The sequence below is a fragment of the Vicia villosa genome, linkage group LG5 (assembly GCF_029867415.1).
Source record: "Vicia villosa cultivar HV-30 ecotype Madison, WI linkage group LG5, Vvil1.0, whole genome shotgun sequence".
In the NCBI taxonomy this organism is placed as follows: domain Eukaryota; kingdom Viridiplantae; phylum Streptophyta; class Magnoliopsida; order Fabales; family Fabaceae; genus Vicia; species Vicia villosa.
This window is the reverse complement of record NC_081184.1, coordinates 144,044,421-144,051,545: the sequence shown is the minus strand read 5'-3', so window position 1 is coordinate 144,051,545 and position 7,125 is coordinate 144,044,421.

Here is a 7,125-nt window from a genome sequence, read left to right as displayed (position 1 = left end):
AATCGTCATTTTTAAAGTTTGTTGTATCTGTCGCTTTCAAATAGTGTACCGTTTATTTTATTTGTCGTACTGTTCATTATATTATGTAATATTTGTACTGTTAGTATTAAATGTTGTACTATCTGTCGTACGGTAGTTTAATTATCAAGATAATATTATGTGTGTTAAATATTTATTTTTCTGTGCATTAAATATATATTTTTTTTTCAAGGTTATTATCGGTATTTTCGTTCGTGTACAGTATATTTTATTTATTTATTATGTTTGTGTTTTTCTAACAGCTCAGGTAAATAAATTTTTCACCATTAACACAACAAAAACAAAAAAAGAAAAAATTAACTTTAAACTGTTGAATTTTCACTTTAACTGTTACGTTAATACCCGGACAGCTAGTTACCAGTCAAACCCGCTATCAGCACAATTCTCCGTGTTTGTACCATCAGTCAAATCAATTTTTCACACTTCAAATTTCCAAGATTTTGTTCTAGAAGTCTTCTGATAATCACGTGATCAACAGAGACTCAACACTGTACAAAAATCAGGTACGCCTAACTGTCTCCTACACAAACAGTCCCTAACTAGGTTTTTTTATTTTTTCAGGAGAACGAGTTTTTGAGACCTCAAATGGATTTCATGGATCTACATACGTCTCAAAATACCACCAGACAAATTTTCAAACTTCGATTCGCTCGGACGCACAGTCAACAGCTCAAACAGTCAACAGACGACCAGTTTGACCAAAAAGTCAACAGACAGTCAAAAATGCAATTTTTTGTCAACATCCATATTTTGTCAAAAGATTCATCATGTGATCAATGGTTGATCATAATTCATCAAGAAAAGTTCAGAAATCGACAAAACTCAAAATTGCAAAATTAGAGTTTTTTAGCTAAAAGTCAACTGAACTTTGACCGACCATAACTCTCTCATAATTTATCAGAAAAATTCCAAACAAAGCTCATTCTCAAGGAAATTCAATTCTCTACAACTTTGATGTTGGGACCAAGGTCAAGAAATGCTTCCGCCTAAGAGATATAAGCCAAAACATTACGGGTCATTTTGAAAGTCAACAAAAAGCAGTTTTTTGTCAAAGCCCATATCATCAAAATAACTTCTCCAAATGCAAAAACGCTTCCAAAGTGGCTTGTAGAGGACATCTTGGGCTTTCCAAAAAGTTAAAGAACACTTTCATAGGATCAAAATTGAGGGAGATATGCCTTGATGAAGTTGACCTTTTTTGGAAAAATGCATGAAACAAGTAATGACCAAAATTTGATTTTTTTTTCAAAAAGGCCAATTCTTTTGTGATTCAATCTTGATTCCCATATGTCTAAAGGGCATCCACGACCTATCCATGATTCATGACACTTTTATTTCATTTTAATTAAATTTTATTCATTTAAAGTTTAATTAAAGTGAGATAATTCAAAGATATTATCAAAGATGCTTATGGTTGCCAATCAAGACCAATTCAAGATGCTTAAATATATTATTGCAAGATTGAAGAGAATAATACTTGAGTGTTTTAACCATGGTTAAGAAATACACTCATTGAAAATATTCCATTATCATATTTTTTCCACAAAATCAATCATGACAATTTCCACTTGCAAGGCTTCCAAGATCAAACTCTTTGCCTATAAATAGAACTTCATTTTCTTCATTCAAGAGGAGGAAAAAAAGGGAGAAACAAGAGGAGAGCACAACAACAAACACCAAAGCCATAGCATAAGTTTTATATTTTCCAAAAGTTTCAATAAACTTGTAAAAATCAAGGCTCATTCAAATAGCCACTTTCAATCAATTTCAATCACTCTTTTCCACTCTTGGAACATCATAGAGTAAGTACAATGTAATTTTTAATATGTAGTAGTGTTAGGAGTTCATGAATTAAAAACTCCATATTTATGCATATTTTCAATTTCTCAAAAAAAAAATGTTTTAATTTTAGTTTTAAGTTGATAAAATGTTTATTTAATTTTTACCATAAAAATATTTTATTTCTTTTCATAATTAATTTATATTGCTTAATTAATTAGTAATTATGTAAATATTGCTTTTTAATTATTTTTACACAATCAAAAAACTCCAAAAATATTTTCCTTTTAGATTTAGGTTTATATTTTTTATAATCTAATTTTTGACATATAAAATAATATTTTTCTTGTTAAGTTTAATTATTTGTATAATTATTTGTTTAATTAGCTTGTTAATTAACTTAAAATCAATTCCAAAAAAAAAATCACAAAAAGAATGAATTAAGTTTAATTTGTTTTATATTTATTTTTGTATATTATTTGATATTGTTTCTTATCTTTTTTCTTTGTCCCGAATCAGAATAAAAGATCAAATATGGCAGAGATTGTATGCAGTTGTTTTAAGACTTTTGGAAATTTATCGTGTAGTCGCTATGATTCTATCAAGCTTCTGATAAATTTTCATTAATTTTAAATCCGAGATCATCATTCACTCACCATCGATCTTCACTAACATCGTGGATATACTTGACTAGCTTCAAGATGATTCGCGTGCTAACATACTAACAATTAACTTTAAATTCCGCATTTTATTATATTGTTCTTTATATTTCTTGCTTTATACTTTATTTTATCATTCATATTATTTATGTTTCTGTTATTTTCTCTTTGTCCATTTGGACATATTATTTATGTTTCTGTTATTTTCTCTTTGTCCATTTGGACATATTATTTATATTTCTGTTATTTTTTTTTCTTTGTCCATTTGGACATATTATTTATGTTTCTGTTATTTTTTCTTTGTCCATTTGGACATATTATTTATGTTTCTGTTATTTTTTCTTTGTCCATTTGGACATATTATTTATGTTTCTGTTATTTTTTCTTTGTCCACTTGGACATATTATTTATATTTCTGTTATTTTTTCTTTGTCCATTTGGACATATTATTTATGTTTCTGTTATTTTTTTTCTTTGTCCACTTGGACATATTATTTATATTTCTGTTATTTTTCTTTGTCCACTTGGACATATTATTTATGTTTCCGCTATTTTTTTTCTTTGTCCATTTGGACATATTATTTATGTTTCCGCTTTTTTTTCTTTGTCCATTTGGACATATTATTTATGTTTCCGCTATTTTTTCTTTGTCCATTTGGACATATTATTTATGTTTCCGCTATTTTCTCTTTGTCCATTTGGACGTTTATATTCCGCTATTTTCTCTTTGTCCATTTGGACGTTTATATTCCGCTATTTTCTCTTTGTCCATTTGGACGTTTATATTCCGCTATTTTCTCTTTGTCCATTTGGACGTTTATATTCCGCTATTTTCTCTTTGTCCATTTGGACGTTTATATTCCGCTATTTTCTCTTTGTCCATTTGGACGCTATGTTTATGTTTCCGCTATTTTCTTTTTGTCCACTTGGACCATACTTTACTTTTATGCTAAAACACTAATAAACAACAAAAAAACTAAAAACAAAACGCTTAAGGTTCTCTCTTGGACTACTGGTTACTATCCCTAGCATTTTGGAGATTCGGACTTATGGACTTAGTGCCTCTGGACCCTTATTCTGTTATTACTCTGTGGTTGTTCTGTCTGGCATTGGATTGTTGTCTGTTTGCGTATGCAGGTATTTCCTTGAAAGTCCTTGATGGTTAATTCCAAGGCATTGAGATAAGGATTTTACCCGAAAACAGCCGTTACTCTGCCCGATTTTCATCAAAATTTTAATGTGCTTAATGCAAAGTGGTGCTAAAGATAATCTGGATCCCCAAGTGGTAATGCGTCGGTCAACTGTTGGTTTCTTATTTTGGTCAGATCATTCTCTCCTTAAACTTTTATTTTATGCACTAGGTTAGCCTCTTCATCTCCTCCACTTCTTATATTTTCAAAATCTTCTTACTTTTTTCCAAAATCTTCTTATGTTTGTAAAACCCTTTTTTAAAACCTTTCTTAAAAATGTCTTTTGCCCTTAGTGGCTTTTTTTGCAAAAGTTTAGACACGATTAATTGTTGTAGTGAGTTGCGATACCCTACGATTTTGAAATTGATTGATATAATGAGATCTTTTCTGCGTGAGAGAGCTAGTGGCATACTCGTTGATTTTATCCGAGTTGGAGCCCTTCTTTCATTAGCGATGCAAAGAACTCATTTGTTCTCATGCTCAAGATCAATGGCCGAGTATTTCTCTCCGACGATGATAAAGTGTTTATTCGTTTTTTTTTAAACCGTTTTCCCTTTTAAGCGGAACTACATTAGCTCTGACTTCTCCATTGCACCGAGGAGGTATGTAGGCACAAGGCTTAATGTCTTGCCGAGCTTATTTTAAAAAAATCAAACAAGAGCAAAAGTGATCTAAGCAAAACTAAGAGCCCATGGATAACCATGGATACAAAGGGTGCTTAAAACCTTCCCTTTGTATAACCAACCCCCCGAACCCAAAATCTGTCAAAAGGTCTTTCCTGTTCTTTTATGCCTTTCCTAAATGTTGGATAAAATAAAAGTCGGTGGCGACTCTTGCAAAATAAAAAAAAATCAAAAAAAGAGAGCAAGGAGTCAGTTCGCCTCAAAAAACCGAGTTACACACTTGCAAGGGCTTTGTATTCAGAAAGCTTGGCCTATAAATAGAGGTCATTTCCACTCTTCAAATCACACCAAAACCTCATAATCATAGGTTTTCTCTCTTCTTTCTTAAGTTGCAAGTTTCATGAGTTTCAAAGAGGAAGAATTGCAATTTCCATCTCTTGCAATTTCTGAGCAAAGTGTTGCTTCTAACACTTCCTAAACATCATATGGAAGTTGTTTGATCCACTCACACACCCCAAAAACACCTAAATCTCAGAATCACTACCTCACTTCCCAAATATGCATAACACTAGCCTTATCATGCCAATTTTCATTCTAACTCATTTCTGTCCAAGTTAATCATCCAAACACATCCCATATACCATATATGAACTATCCCAATCATCATCCCTGACCTGTAACTCCAAAATCACCAAGCTTGATCCTCATTTGAGCCCTACTGCAGATCGGGTATCACCAATTGATCCAGAGGTTTTCAGTTTATTCCAATCATCCAAATATGTTCCATAAGGTCCATTGAAGCTGTCCAAATCAAGAAACAACATCTGGAACCTCTCATTTGCAGAATTCGATTCTCAGTTTTGGCATTTTTAAGGTAAGCTCTCTTGAACTTCAAACTCCATCATTCATGCATCATAAATGAAAAACTGGTTTACCATCATGTTTCTGCATACATATGGATCATTAACCCTCAATCAATTGCATCATAACTTGCACATACACGATTTCAGATTGAATCATAGAATTAGGGTTCTTCACGATTTCCAGAAAATTGATGATCTTAGAGTGAAAATAAATGAAATTAAATGGTACCATCATGTTCCTTGTGAAAAATCGAGCAAGATAGGCTATTCACTTGATCAAATTGGTTCAGTTTCAGAAAAATTCAAAATCAAAATAGGGATGTGTTCTTGGCGCCAGATTTTTGAAACTGAAGTTTGGAAATTGATTCAAAATATATTTTAATTCGTTGCAAGTATTAACAGACCACGCGCGTGGTCCAGTTGGCTAAGTTTTTGAATGGTAACCTCAAGGTCACGAGTTCAACACTCCTAGGGACCAAACCTTCTTTTTTAGCACTATTTTTCTTTCATTTTTTACACAAACTTTATCTAATTAATTAACCAATCAAATTAATTCATTTTCACTTCATTTTTTGCACACTCTTTATTTAATATATATATTTTATGAATATTCAAAAAATCACAAAAAAAATATTTATTTGATGTGTTTTTATTAAGTTTAAAATGACATGTTTTTTAAGTGTTTTTTAATACTTTAAATATTGTTTTTCATTTGATTTTCAAACTTAATCACTTGTAATTATTTTTGTGATCAAACCCTAATCACTTAGGTCTTAATTAAGCATAAAATTTGTTTTTATCTTAATTAAGTTGACTTTTGTCAAAATTCAAACTGTTTTAAAACAAACGATCAAAGTTTTTCAAAACAATAAACCATTTCTTTTTGGTTTTCTTTTCAAAAAAAACTCTTGATCAAATCTTTTTGGATTGATCAATTGATTTTCAAACCTGGGCCTCTCGAATATTAGAGAGTATAAGTCCCATTCCTTTTTTTGTACAGTTTTTCTTTAAACAGAAAACTTCTTTCAAAACAAAACTTTCAAACTGTTTTCAAAACGACGAAACCTCGCGTTTTTAACAAAAACAATCAACCATGTGTTATAAAATAAAACATGGGCCTCCACATAGGTATAAGTCCCATTCCCGTACATGAAATTAGGTATTTCATTGTACATCCACCTTTTTGTACATACCTCGATCAATTTGTTTTTTTTAACCTCGAACAATAAATCAAAAAATGAAGGTTTTCTTTAAATCTTCCCCAAAAATACCATGGGCCTCCATGTAGGTATAAGTCCCAAGCCCCTTTGTAAATATTTGTTTACATAGCTTCTGAATAAACTCAATGGGCCTCTCCCCGAGTATAAGTCCCAAGCCCCCGTGTATACAAACAGATCATCCTTATAGGTATATTTCCTTCACAAACTCCATTGTATACACACACCTTGTTATATATAACTGTTCATATTTGTTCATGTACTTGTTCATATTTGTTCGTACTTGTTCATATTTGTGATCATGTTATATATATACTTGTTCAACTTAGTACAACACTAGGTTCCCCATAGCCTCCTATTGGGCTTCGTGCAAAGAATCTCCCTAGTTTAGGTTAGGACATAGAGTATGGTTTCCCGGTGAAATCGCTCTAAGAGCTCAAACCAACTATACCACGCCTCCTCTTGGGCTTCGTACAAACGACTTGTCCCTCCCATAGCCTCCTCTTGGGCTTACAATACAAGGACCCTCGATAGTCTCTCCCATAGCCTCCTCTTGGGCTTACAATGCAAGGACCCTCGGATAGCCTCCTATTGGGCTTCATACAAGGACCCACGGGCTTCTTATAAGCATCCCCAATATCCAAAACAAATACCCTAGGAGATTAGACATTTATCATCTCTATGATAGGAGTATCTCTTCTATATCATCACGAACAATCAATCAATCAATCAATCAATCAAACCTTTTTGCCACA